The sequence below is a fragment of the Camelus bactrianus genome, chromosome 4, assembly GCF_048773025.1.
Source record: "Camelus bactrianus isolate YW-2024 breed Bactrian camel chromosome 4, ASM4877302v1, whole genome shotgun sequence".
NCBI classification, from domain to species: Eukaryota; Metazoa; Chordata; class Mammalia; order Artiodactyla; family Camelidae; genus Camelus; species Camelus bactrianus.
In genome coordinates, this window is record NC_133542.1 from 70273226 (window position 1) to 70287505 (window position 14280).

The following is a 14280-nucleotide window of genomic DNA, read 5'->3' on the forward strand; positions in this document are numbered from 1 at the left end:
GCCTGTCTGTCTGCTTGGCCAGGATGCGGATTACTTCTTAGTCACTCTTGACTGAAAAAGTAGAAAAGGCTTTCAGGTCAGCACAAGGGTGAGTCTTGTTGGATGTTAGAAACAGCTTCATGATCATCCAAGTGGTGAGACCCCAAAATGCGCATCTAGGATGAGCAGTGGTGTCCTCACCTTAGAAAACCTGGAGAAGGAACTGTGCACCACTTGTCCTGGGTGATTCACCGCCAGCCTGGAGGCCAGGGAGGGAATAGCCGCATCTCCAACTGCCATCCCCTCCCGGCCTAGGATCCTGTGACTCACCCCCACCAGAAGGCAGTGTGGGCACCCAGGGAGTCTGGGGCTGATTCCCAGACTCTGCCAGTTCAGCTCTTATTAGACCTTCAAATGAGCCATTTGTCCATCCATCTTGCCTTCCATCCATTTAGCCTTCCCAGCCAGCCAGCCATTGTGTGTTGCTCCAGCCTGGGTCTAGCCCTGTCATGAGTGATGGGAACACAGGCATGAGCCAGAGGCAGGTAGGGTAGGACCAGACAGATGTGCCTAGAAGAGTGACTGTGGAGAGTTGACTCTGCCTGATGACTCTGCCCCTGTGCTCCTGCCACTGGTGCGTTGTTGGCTCCAGGGCAGGGCTGAGTTCATGGTGGAGGCGGTTGTGGTCATACTGTGAGATCACAGGGCAAGAGGGGATGTGGTTAGGCAGTGGGGAGCTGGTTGCCTTTGCCAGGAGGACAAGGATTCTGCTATCTCTTTTTCACAGTGCATTATTTGGGAACCATTTTGAGATTCCCCCAAAGCCTATGCACTGAGCCCTTTGTGCCAGGAGCCTCGGCCAGCACAGCAGAGGCGGGAAAGTCTGCAGAAGCCATTTCAGAGCCTGGCTCCTGAGTTGGCTGCTGCATTTCCGGCAGTGCCTGGAGTGCTCTGGAGCCCTGGAACTGGAGAAGCCTCAGGCGAGATGGAGAAGCCAGGGATGGGGTGGACAGTGCTGCCCCAGGGCGGCTTCCTGGGAAATCCAGACCTTGCCTGGATCTGCTCTTCTGGGCCAGGCTGAGTGGTTGGCACCAAGGCCACCTCGGCCTGTTGGCAGGGCTCATCCCTTGAGCGCTTGGCCAAGCGCTTTGGGCCTACCTCGCTGATCCCAGTAACTCTGTAGGGCAGGGGCTACAGTTATCCCCATTTCACAGATGAGGAATCCGAGATAAGAGATGAAGTCTTGCCCAGGCCACAGAGCTCCCGAGTGTGGAACTGGGCTTGGAACCAGGTGTGTTGACTCCAGAGCCAGCTCTCTTCCTGACACCGTACCCAGCCCCCTGCCCTCCACATCATGTGCAGCTCCACACTGAACTCATATCTGGTCGTGTCAGTGTCCTGCTTGAAAACAGAGCCCATGTTGTCATGCCTCCCTGCCTCTGCACATGCTGTTCTTTCTGCCTCAGCACCTTCCCTGGGTCCTGCCTGATGCCTGCCTGCCTTCCTTGCTGAGTTGACCTCATCAGTCTGCTTCTCTGAGAAGCCAGCGGTTCTCAGTGAGGACCCCTCCCTCCTCCAGCACGCAGGTGCAGCCGTGGCTGCTGCCATCACAGCACCCGAGACACACAGGAGACACACAGCTCGTACTCATCTGGTTCTCTCCCCTCGGACTGCGAGCTTCTTCAAGGCGGGCTCAGGGCGGTTTCCCCTCTGAATAGCCAATAGCCAGGATGGCACCTGGGTGACTAAATAGGAATTCAAGGATTTAATTGAGCATTTCCCCTATGTCAGCCACTGTGCTGGGGGCTGGAGATGGAGCAGGAGCAAGGTGGCTCCCTGCCCTCAAGGGGCCACAGGTGTTGGTGAGACAGAGACCAGGTATCAGGGCCCTGATGGGGCGGCTCAGGGGGCTGGGGGCACCTAATCCAGCCAGGCGGAGCAGTGTGGCGCCTGAGGTTAAGAGGCATTTTGTCTGGCTTTGAGACGCCCTTCCCTCCTTTTATTCGTTCAGCTCTCTTCTCTGCCTGTCCCTGAGTGGGTCCTGGAGGTCCAGCAGTGACTGAGAGATAGGAGCTTTCGCTCGTGGAGGTTGGAGGGGGACCATCTTGGGCGGGACTTGGTCATTCCTAGAGCTGGGTGGGTCCTCAGGCATCTCTCAGAGATAAGAATCGAGTTCATTTAGGGCTTTTCTGAGGTGGTCTTGGGCGTGCCTTTCTGGAGGACTCGACAGCATGGGGAGGCTGGGGCTCTGGGGCTGCTGGCCCCACGGCAGGCTGGTTTCACCAGAGAATTGACCTAACACAATAGCTTGATTGTAAGAGGCCTCGCTCCCCCGCCACTCCAGCATGTTAACATTTCTGTGATCAGAATGTGTCTTCCAGCTGATGTGTACGTGTAACAGGACATTGTAGCATTTTAACCCCCCTCCCAAGGCTGTTATTAAGTCAGTCAATGGCTTAGAGTCCATGTGAGGGAATGTGGTTTTGTCATAGAAACTACCCTCAGAATGAGGTTCTGGTGTGACCTATCTATCACCACAAACTCCTAGCTGCCAGTGGCTGAATAACTCTTCTATTTGGGGTGTTTTATATAAATTCACAGAAAAGAAATGCTGTTCCATGAATTGATTCATTCTTAAGATTCCCACAGTATGTTTGTCGAGGATGGCAGTGGACTCAGAATGAGCCCAGATTTGGGTTTGAATCCTTGCTTTTTGGCCCACTAGTGGAGAGACCTTGGCAGAGGTGCTGTACTCTCTGACCCTCAGTTTCCTCCTCTGTAAAATGGGGACAGCAGCACGCATCTCTCAGGACCCTCGTAGTGCCACATGCCTCCTCCTCACACGTCTCCCATGTTTTGCGTTTGTGTGTTATTCGATTCACCTTCTGCCTCCTCCCACTGGGCTGTGGGTGCTGTGAAGCAGAGCCCCTCCCCCATCTGACTACTGTTGGTTGAGACCGTTTCAGATGAAGTGGGCTGTGATGCAGGGAGGCCAGAAGCTGAATGTACTTGCCTTGGGCGGGGCTGCTGCCTGTTCTGTTTGTTCTACTATAGGAATTGCTATAGTTCCTATAGTAGAACAAACAGGTTCCCCGATGTCTACTCAGGAATTGCTCAAGTGTGGCTGGTGTAGGTCATGAAGACCTGTGATCCAGTTCTGCAACCCTTGGAGTCTCCAAGTAGGGGTGCCGGACACTCACGAATGGTATCCCAGGCACACAGAGGAATGTTTGCCTGAGGCTCTGCCCCACTGAGCTGGTGCCAGAGCTGTGTGGCGCTGCCATGGGGGACAGCCACACAGAGCACCAGGTGCATGGGTCTCTGAGATAAGACAGCCTGGCTTGGAATCCGGTTCCACCCCTTATTGACTGCAGTACCGCAGGCATGCTGAGGCTCCTCTTAAGAGGGGTGGCAATGAGGCCTGTTCTGTCTCAGAGGTAGGCTTCTATGACAAGCAAATGATGCATGGAGTTGGATGAGCACATGGTCTTCAGAAGGGGTGGTGCAGCGTCTCTAAGATGGCAACCAAAAAAGACTCGGCTGCAAGACGCCTTGAATAGGGCAGTGGAGTGAGGTAAGAAAAGGCATGGACTTCGGAGCCATACTGACCAGGGTTCCAGTCCACAGAATCACCAACTGTATGACCTTGGGCCGGTTGCTTAACTTCTCTGAGCCTTAGTTTTCTCACCTGTAAAATGTGGTGCTAAAACTAGAACTTAACCTCCTAAGGTTGTAGTGACGATGAAATGAGAGAATGCACGTGCCCAGTGGTACTCAGTAAATCATTGTGGGGTTGAGCAGTGGATGAAGAAATGGCTTAATTGCTCTGCCCATGGGTTTGCAGCAATATTGTGCAGTCCCCTCCTGGGCCATGTGCATCACACAGTTTTGTCTGCCTTTACTGAGCAACAATCTAATTTTTGTTAGCCACGCCTGTGAGGTCAGTCAGAGTCTCTGCCCACAGAGCATAGTGAGCCACCCTGGTTCCAGCTGGAGCCGGGAAACCTGCAGCTTCTACAGCCCCAGAGGTCTTGTGCTGGAGAAGCATATATTTAATGTCAGCTTTCCCAAATGCTTCCAGGAGTGCAAGGACCACTGAGACCTCTGCGGCCGCAGGAAAGAAGTTACTGTCCTGGGCTAAGATGCACCAGTGTTGGCTGTTGTAAGACCCACTGGACTCAGCCATCCTGTGGCCAGATTTGGTGATGGGGTGTTGTTTAGGGGCGAGGTCCCTGCCTCACCCTCTGCAACCCCAGGACAGGGCTGGTATTGGTCTTCCTGCTTTGTGGACTTCTGCAGCGCTGTGGTAGCTCAGTTTCCTCACCTACTGGTTCTGGCGAGGAGACCAGCAGGCAGAGGAGTGGTGCCTGTGTGGTTGGTAGGACGCTCTTGCTGTAAGGTTGGTATCAGATGCACCCAACGCCCTTTTGTCAGTGCCTCTGTACTCTCCCTTAGTGTGGACTTCTAGGACCTGATTTGCTGTGGTTGCCCCGCACATAAAGCACCCCCAGGCTCCTGGGAGGACCCCCAGTATGGGTGGCAGTAGTGGCCACAGCACTGGCTCAGCCTTGCTGGATTTTCTGACAACCTCTGCAGGATGTATGCAGGACAGAGAGAGACCCTGGGTCTCTGCTCTTCCCTTTCTGTGATTCTGATTGTTATGGCTCATAATACTCAGTGACTAATGTTTTCTGAGGGTTTGCCATGCACTAGGCACTCTGCTAAGGCCTTCCTGGGCATGGTCCCATGTGCTCCTCCTTGAAAGCCATGGAGTTCAGAGTGTAGGGTTCAAGTGCTGGTGCTGGCACTCACTAACCTGGTGGTCTCGGGCACAACACTTAACCACTGTGCCTCAGTTTCCTAGCCTGTGAAAGAGTGATGACTTACAGTATCTGTATTACAGGGTGGTTGTGAGGACTGTAGCCAAGTGCCTGGCTCAGAGTAAGTGCAGTTACTAATTATTATCCCATTTTGCAGATCAGGAAACTGAGGCTTAGAGAGGCTAAATGTCCTGCCAGTGTCACTTTGTTCATAAGTAGAAGAGCTACGATTTGAACCAAGCTCTTGAGCACCACCTTACTGTGCCTCAATTTGGAAAAATACATGTGGGGAGCATTTGGCCAGCTTCGGAAGTGGCATTCTCAACTTTCCTCAGAGCCCCAGTGAAAGGAGATCCTTCTCTAAGTAACCGAACTGGCCTCTGGGAGCTCTCATAATCCCACAGCAGAGGCAATAGCTGACCCGTGACACACATATCACAGGAGGAGAAGGGAGGGATCACTGAAGAATTTCTGTTTGGAAATGTTATCTAACATACGCTTTCAAGGGACTGGGAATGTGGAGCCTGCGCTGTCCCCGTTGCCGGGTGCCGGGTCCCAGGAAGCCTCACCCTCCCCTACTTCCCGGCCAGGCCACTTACAGCCTGATGGAGACCTGGGGTCCTGTCCAGTGCTAGGGGGACCACACGTCCTCAGACACACCGGGATACCAGGGCAGCACTTTGCGCCGAGTCACAGCGGCAGGAATCTCTGCCTGATATGTCCCTCCCGGCTCTGGACCCCGGGCTCCGCTCCTCCCCAGCTGAGGGTGTGAGCGAGGCTGCTCAACTCCGGGGAACTTTCTGAACAAGGGCTCCTGGCTCCCGGCTCCCGGCTCCCAGGGCAGCGTTTGCTTTTGCTTTTGCCTCGGTATAATCTCCAGCCAGGGTAGGTAGGAACCCAAAACTTCAAAACAACTTCCCAAGTCCTCAGGCTACCCTTGCCATCGGCAACTCGGGTCCGCTGGCCCCTCAAGCACACCCCTCCACACAAGCTCACACTCCCGCACACACCCCAGCTGCTGAGCCATGCCCCGGAGCCGCCTGCCCTCACCCCAGAGGCTCTTTGTCTGAAGGAGAGTGGGGCTTACTGATGAAGTCCTTGAAACCCCAGCACATGACCTCACGCCCCTAGAATGCCACTCTCTGCCCAGGTGTCCACAGATCCCGCCCCAGCAGATGCCTTGTTGGGCTCCAAGTGAGAGCAGGAGTGCCCCGCTCTGGGGTCCAGCTGCGTGCTTCCCCCGCCCGCTCCAGCTGGAGGGGTCAGGGTTCTTGAACCCAGAGACCCGGGGCCAGCTGCTGCCTCTCACCCCATCCTGCGGTGCCACAGAGCTGGCCTCTTACCTCTTCCCTCCTGCCTTGGTCCCAGGGCAGCTCCTCACATGCTTCACCTCGGCCGTCAGTGGGGCAGCCTGGCCATGGCCTCCTGGAGGGGTCCCCGAGTCACAGGCCAGACCGGCGGCCGAGCAGCCCTGCCTCACTGGCCTCTGCTAGCTCAGCTCTGCCTCTGCAGTGGGGCTCCGGCCGCGGATGGGGCGGGGGCTGCCCGGGGGTCCTGCCAGGCCGCTCACAACCTGCCTTCTCTCACGGGAGCCAGCAGCTGCCTCAGTGCCATGCTCTGCAGGTCCGGAATGCAGGCAGCATTGCTCAGGGCTCGGGGTCCATCCTCAGGCCGTCTGCGGCAGCCTCATTTGAACTCCCAACTCCTTTGTGGAGCCTTTACATGCCGCTGGAGGAAACTGTGAGCACAGCCTGACCCTGGTTGGCTGCAGGCACTTCTCTCCACCCACCAGTGCAAGAGGATCCCCCAGGCCCCAGAAAGGCTCCGGGCCTCCCCTCAGCCCCAGACAGAGGCGGGCCGCCCGGTGATGTCACACTAGCTCCAGCCCCAGCTGGCCTGGCCCCTCCCGCCCCAGCCGGCTTTGGCGGCCTTGGCCAGCCCCCTCCTTCCTTGGCACAAGCAGCCTGGCCAGCTCTGCTCCCTGGCCCAACCTCTCCCAAAAGCCAGGGCAGCCCCTGGTGCGCTCTGCTAAAGCAGAGAGCTTCCCCACTGACTCAGGTAATGGGTTTAAATCTGCTCCAGCTGTGCAGGCAGCAAGCGGGCATGTGGGCAGCAGGGAGCCGGGTCCTCCCCCTGGGTGGCTCCCTCACCCAGGTACTGCCCCACCGAGCCCCAGGTGGGCAGGAATGGCAGCCCACACAGATGGCCTCTCCCCATCAGCTGCCCTTCTTAGAGGCTTCACTCTCACCTTTAAACCCTGAGGGAGGGAGCCCAAGGCTGTCTGCACAGAAGCCAGCAGGATCTGTGCTGTGAAAGTTAGGGAGAGACAGTGGCTTAGGACAGTGGAAATACCACGGGCTAGGGGTGAGGGCAGCCCTGGGGAACCACGCTGTCACTTCCCACCTGAATGGCCTTGACTGAGTCACTTCATCTCTCAGGCATCCCTCTCATGTATCAGTAAATGAACTAAGACGAGTAATCTACCTCTAAGGGCTGCAGTGAGGATTCAGTGAGGTCACACAGGGAAGGGCTTGGCACGGGATGGATGCCTTAGTGGACTGGACTCAGGACTCTGGTGTTGAGCGGGCCAGGGCTTGCTCTCCCAGAACTTCCACTGTGGCCTCGCATCCGGCTCTTTGAGGAACACGTACTGGGAGTCCATCAGCATCCTCAGCCCAGAGTCTGTCACCGAGTTAGAGCTTGTGAATGTTTGTAGAATCAGAGCAAGAGAGGAAACAGCCCTGGACCCCAGAGTGAGCAGTGCTACAGACTGGTCATCACGGGCAGGCAGAGGACGGAGGGCCAGGCCGGCTGGGTGGGAGGAGGCGAGTACAGGGAAGGGAGCCGCTGGACGCAGGGTCATCCCTCTGCCTGGACGACAGCCGTGTGCAATACTGGTGGTAACTCTTTCCTTTCAGAAAAAATTTTGGCGATGGTTGTTGTAGTGGCGATGATAACTGAGTACAAATTGGGAGAGAAAATTTAATGGGGTTCTCCACACCCCAGGCACAGCATATCATGTTTCTAATTCTGGGGCAAACAGGCCCACCATGGTCCTCTAGCCCTCAGGGTCTCCACTCCTGTCTTTGCAAGGAGCAAATTTTCTTGCCTCAGCTTCTCCAGAGGGCCTGGAAGGTCCTGGTGGTGCTGTGGTGGAGCCGTGGCGGGGGGAGAGGGGGCATGGTGTGCTGGGGGCCCAAGATCAACAGAAGCACATAGAATGGGCCTGAATTCTTGTCCCTGAGCCTTACCCTTGACAGCCTGGATGCAGGCATGTTCCCTTCTTTCCCTTCCTCCCCCTCCTCCTCTCTCTCTGTCTCTCTTCTCCAGGATGTGTTTGTTGGGAACCTGCTCTGAGTCAGCACCAGGAAGCCTAAGTCCCTGTCTTCACAGAGCTCACAGGCAGGAGAGGAGACAGACGGACAGACTAGGGTGCACACGAAGTGCTAGGCTAGATACGGGGAGTATCTAAGCAGGAGGCCTGGTTAAGCAGTCAGGACAGGCTCCCTGATGAAGTGTTGCTTCAGCTGAAGCCTGAAGGCTGGCATGAGTTAGCAGCTGGTGAGGCCGGAGGGAGGCTGGCCTGGGCAGAGAGGGTAGTGTGGAAAGTTCAAAGATGGCCCCAACAATATCTCCCCATCCACAATGAGACCTTGACACTCCTCCCACTGAGAGGTAGGGTCTCTGTCCCCTCCCTTTGAACTGGGTGGGTTTGTGACTGGCTTGTGACCAGTGGAATGAAGTGGGAATGACACTGCCTGCCTTCCAAGGCTGGGTGAAAAAAGGCAGTGCGGCTTCTGCCTTGTTCGCGGGGACACTCTGGAGCCCTGAGAGTCCCGCTGCCTGGGAGCTGCCATGCACAGGCCACGTGTACTGTAGGTCCCAGCTGGCAGGCAGCGTCACCCCCAGACATGTGAGGAAAGAGGCCCCTGGCCAATGAGTCATCCTTCCCGTGGAGACCCCAGACATCAGGGGGGAGAGACAAACCATTCTGCTGTTCCGTATCTGCTTTCCTGACCCACAGCATCCACGAGGGTAAGAAAATGGTTATTTTAGGCCGCAAAGTTTTGGTGGTAATTTGTAACACTGCAGTGGTAATGGGAGCAGACCCTGAGGCAGGGAGAATTGAAAGGAATTCTTCTGAGGAGCCGAGAGGACTGCGGTCTGGGGTGAGAAGGGGAGTGTGGCGGGTGATGAGGCCTTGTCAAAGGTGGGACTTTATCCCAAGGGCAGTCAGGAACCACTGAAAGTTTCTGAGTAAGACAGGGTTCTGGCTTGCTTTTATTTTTAAAAGGCCACACTAGTGTGGGGTGCAGACTGGATTGATGGGTGCTGCCGTCGAGGCATCGGAGCTGCTGGGAGCTGGCGGCAGCCATCCTGGTGAGAGAGGCAGTGGAGTGGTGGGGCTCACTGAGGCAGGAGGAACTCCCAGGACTTTCCCTCCCTTGGCAAACAGGTGCCGCCCAAGTCCCCTGAACACTAAAACAAACATGCTTCCATAATCAAAGTTCCTGGGATCCCATCCAGTTCCTGGGATCCCACCAAGCGCTGTATTGTTTTGGTTTTAGAATTGCCACTTGGTTCATTTTTATGGGTCCCATTTTCTTCTGAGATTCTCTATCTACTCTTTCATTCTATCCTTCATTTCCTGAAAACCCTTTGCATATTTATAACAGCCATTTTAACGTCCTTGTTTACTAATTCCAACATCTGGGTCATTAGTGGGTCTGATTTTATTGACTATTATTTCTCTTGACCATGGGTCCCATCTTCTTGCTTCTTCACATGCCTATAATTTTTAAATTGTATACTGGACATTTTGGATGATACACTGAAAAAAACTCTGTATTTTACTGTCTTCCTCTAAGAATGTTGTGTTTTGTTCTGGCAGGCAGTTACATTACTGGCATATTCCCTTGATCTTGTGGAGGCTTGGTTTGTAGGTTTTGTTCAGGTATGTTTATTTTGGTTTTGCCCATAATCCTAGAGTATAACCATTATTCCTGGATTTACTTGTAAGGCATGGCCTTTCTGGGATTAAACTGAGAACCTTAAGTGCTTGCTAAGCCCCTTTAACTTGGCAGGACTTGAACTCCAAACTCCACCTTCCAGGTGGCTGCTGAACTTTCTGCCACCCTACTGCTTTCTTTTGGGCTCCTGGGAGTCTTCTCTTTACATAGACACAGTTTAGGGTTAACTAATGATTTAAGGGGAATTTGTGTAGTAATTTTGGAGCTCCTCTTTCTGTGGCTCTCTCCTTTCTAGCATTTCCCCCTTCCGTTTCCATCCTCAAGGTCCAACTGCTTTCTCTTCTTCCCGGCCAGTAATGCTGTTGCCTTCTGTTTTATCATCCTGTGTATCACCATGACCTGGGAAGTGCCCCGGTGTACTTCACATCTTTCAAGGACCATGTCTCCGCCAGCTTCTATTGCTTTGGGTTGTTCTCACGTGCTTTCAAGCAGTTGTCTTTTATTTATTGTCCAGCTTTTATCATTGTTACCGACCAGAGGGTTAGTTCAATACAGTCTACTTCTCCTTTTCAGGAACTGGACCTCTCCACATCCCAATTGAATTTGTCTTCCCACCCAAATCCTCTGTACTCCTGGTTTTGCTGGTGCCCTACCATAAACCTAGCCAGCTGGTTGGTGGTTCTTAATTTAGTTGTCTGCCCTCCCTGTTCTTGGTCATAGGCTGTTGGGAAATACTAGCAAATCCCCAAAATTTGTAGATTGGTTCAGCTCAGTGTACCCATCAGTGTACCCACCTGGGCACCAGAAGATGGAAGAAATGTGTGCTCCCCGCAAGCCTTGTTGGAGTACCTTCTGTCGCTCCCTGTGATGTGCTGGGCGTCAAGCTCAACATTTTCTATGTATTTTTTTTACTTCTCCTCCCAAAACCCCCTGAAAGAAATACTGCTATTCTGTTCTCCTCTGGAGAGGAGTGAGGCTTGGCAGAGAGAAGTTCCTTGCTCCAGGCCACACTGCTAGGACGCAGGGGGACAGTGACTAAGACTTATTTCAAAGGTAGCACAAAGACTATTGTGTTGTCCTGAAAACAAATAGCATTTCTTCCATTCTAACTTTTTTTTTAAACTCTTTTTCTTGTTTTGAGTTCTCTGAAGTCAGGCTGCGTCTTAAAGCATGTCAGGGTTTAATTGGCAGCACTTTTTCTTTTTCACTAGAACATGACACATTTAATGGTTGGTGACTTCTCCGATTCGAGGAAGTGTGGCAGTTTTTTTAGTGATCAAGGCTGCAGTGAGGTTGACCCATGGGTGAGGGACAAAAAGGCAGGGCCCCTCCTGTCCTGGTCAGCTGGTCTTGGAAAGGCTTAGGGGAGCGTCCAAGCATCGGAAGGCTGTGGAACTTCCCAAAAGCCTCCATCCATCCAGATTTAATAAAACAGCTGCCTCTGAGCTGAGAGTGAGCCAGCTGGTCCCCTCCTCTCCTGGAGGTGTTGTGGCTGGGTCCTGTGACTTGCTGCCTCGTGCCTGACAGGGGAGCCACGTGCTCCCTGGCTCTGGTGAGAGGTTAGGAGACTTTGTTTATGGGAAGATTCTAAGGCAGGGCTATTAGATATCCTGTTCTGCCCAGTGTCACAGAGGATGTCCAGGCACATAGAAAGCCCTTTGAGGACACTGTGTCTGTTAAGTACTTGACATGTCTTTCCAAATGTCAGAACAGGGCGCATTCTCAGTTACAAAGCAGCTTAGAGAGCCTGCTGTGAGCCTGTGTGTGTCCCATTTCATTCCTGACTTCCCAGTCCACCTGCCAGGGCACAGAGTCAGGGCAGCACCTCGCCTCAAGCCCTGACATCACCTAACAGTCACACATTTGCTCTTCAGTCAACAGATATTTATTGAGCCCCATCTAAGCACCAAGTGTGGACTCCAGGTTAATCTGCCCAAAGCCAATTTGCTGAGACTTTAGTTGACTGGGTTTCATTTTATCTTCATAACAGTACTCTAAGGAATGTTCTCTTGGTCCATCCCTGCGGCTGACGTGGGAGTTCATCCCCAAGAAGGCAGAACAAGGAACAGAGAGAGGAGAGATTTAATTTCAGTTTGCTGGTTCTCTTTGTAGCTTCATAACAAAAACTTCCCAGCAAATTTCCAAAGCTGTTTAAAATCATCCCCATCCTATATAAAAAGTTTTAAAACTGTGGCTTCTGGAACATTGTCTGTGTCAGAAAGGACCTTTGTCTCAAACAGGAGGTGAGGGGCCAGAGGCAGTTTTACGGCCAGTGGGGGAGGTCCCCAAGCCCCTTACAGATGGACACCTGCTGAAATCCTCATCCCGCGGAGCGGCTGGGCTGTTGCTGATGTTGCTTGTCTTTCCTGGGGCCCAGTGAGACACCTGAGCAGATAGATGAGCATTTCTGGCAAGAGACTGATGGACTGAGCTTCCCAGGCACGAGGCCATGGTGCGGTCACCAGGCAGAGGAGCTGGTGCCGGCAGGGAGATGGGCCAGCATCATCAGAGAGATCTGAGGCTGAGCCTGGGACTGCCTTGCTCTGGGCTCTGTCCTGAGCATCTCACTCGAGACCTAGCAGGTGGAAGCCCACGAGAGATGTCTGTGGAATGACTGCATGGGAAAGCTAGCATTCTAAAGGTCTCCCTATGTGGCACATCCAGGGTTTCTGACTGTGTCTTCAGGGTGAAGGCAGCAAGGAGTGCCATTTGGGAGTGTGGCTAGGAGGAGAGGGGGCAGGAGACCCGGGAAAGGAAGGACAGCTGCCCTAATGTGGTGAAGCTCTGTCTAGACCAGTGACGGGCTGCCCCAGGCCTGTCCCAGGCTGGCTCTGGGGGCCCCAAGTGACTTCTCCCTCCACTCACCTGGCTCCCGGGGCCCCCATCTCAGCCCTGCCCTCCCCGCTTCTCCACTGCTCCATCAGCCAGGCAGGTGCAGGAGGGAAGGCAGTACCTGTGATGGGCCTTTCGAGGCCGTCCTGTCAGGTGTGGATGGGGCAGCAGAGGGGCATCCGCTCACATTCCTAGCAAGCGCAAGTTGGGTGATGGTGGTGTTCCCAGCATGAGTCCCTCTCCCCCCGCATGGCAGCACCAATTTGCAAAGTTTTGGCATTTGTTTATCACCCTAGAGTCTCACGGCAGGCCTGGGGTTGGGGAGGGCAGCAGCTACTCCACTTTGTAGATGAGAAATGTGAGCCTGAAAATATGGTCATTATTACGTCATTTATTAAGTGTAGACTGTGTGTGGAGCGTTGTGCCCATCCTTTCGCTGGCCTTATCTCCCCAAATCTTCACAGGGTCTCTGTGAGGGCGGTGCTCCAGGCAGGGCCTGATGACTCCTCGTGCCCTGCCTGGGCACTTTGTCTCTGTGAGCTCCTTCCCCCATTAAAAGTATTAAAACTCATCTTCTGTGACTCCATCAGTGTAAGGACAAATATGTTAACATCATACAGTAAAGCATTTTCTGACCTAAAGTGTCACTTTTTACTCTCATTTTAAGAGAAACTAGACCATTTTCGTGAGCCCCTAATAGTATCATGAGCCCCAAATAACTGCGCCTGCTCTGCGGGATGGATGGAGGCCCTGACTGCGAGTCCACTCTCCCTCCTACGCAAATTTGGAACCCAAAATGGCTTTTTTAAAAAAGCCTTTTTTAGAAGTTTGGCACAAATTCATTTGGTGGTAAAATCCGACTTGAATTGAATTGACGTGAGGTTCTGTGTAGTGTCTGGACTGCTTAACGTCACCCCCACGTGTTTACGGGGGCTGCCCGCCTCCGCCGGGCAACGCGGCCGCGCACCCCCTCCCCGCCCCCGCCCCAGTGGACTCATTTGCTTGTAGATCCGCTCTCCTCTCCTGGACCGGAGTTCCTTGAGAATGGGACCGTGTTGTGTTCATCTCTATGGATACAGATATTAATCATTTCTCTTTAAATCCATCATTTCCTCTTTCTCAATGAACCCACAGGGAACTGCCGTTTACAAATTTCTCTCTAGCTGGGATCCAAACCAATTATCCAGCGCCTGGCGGGGGTGGGGGGTGGGGTGGTCTCTGGATTTGCTTTGCATGAGCAGATATGAGGAGGAGGTTTGCGCTCAGGTCCTTGGAAGCAGACAAGGGGCACAACTTCATGGAAAAAAATAATGGAGACAACACGGATTGAGCACGTATTGGGTGCCAGGCGCAGTACTAAAGGTTAATATGAATTGTCTTATTTATACTCATAACAACTCCATGTGACAAGAACCATCATTTTCCTCCTTTTAGAGCTAAGGAAAATAAAGTTTGGAGAGATTAAGTAGCTTGCCCAAGGGCATAGAGCTATGAAGTGATGGAGCAAAGATTCAGACCCAGGCACATGAACTTCTGAGCATGATTTCACCCCTGGTGCCACCATGATGGTGCCTGAATCCGGCCTGGTTCCCAGAGAGTGGCCTGAGCTCAGGACAGTGGGAGCTCTCAGCAGAGGCTGGAGGAGCTGTTTTCACTGCACTCGTGGTGAGACCTGGGGC

General features: G+C 53.5%; 2 protein-coding genes across 17 annotated transcripts in view; one reads left to right on the forward strand and one right to left on the reverse strand.

The window, feature by feature from the left end:
- ANGPTL2 (angiopoietin like 2) overlaps nt 1-6606 on the reverse strand; it is a 33921-nt gene extending 27315 nt beyond the window's left edge. The window contains exons 1-2 of one of the 2 annotated variants that reach the window (XM_074362259.1): nt 6143-6606; nt 1627-1724 (exon numbers count right to left, since the gene is read on the reverse strand). The gene's annotated coding sequence lies outside the window, so the exon portion shown is untranslated. The remainder of the gene's footprint in view (nt 1-1626; nt 1725-6142) is intronic. The other variant, XM_010956127.3, reaches the window with a different exon arrangement.
- Nucleotides 1-14280, forward strand: part of RALGPS1 (Ral GEF with PH domain and SH3 binding motif 1) — a 262169-nt gene that overhangs the window by 164184 nt on the left and 83705 nt on the right. The gene's annotated exons all lie outside the window — the stretch shown is intronic.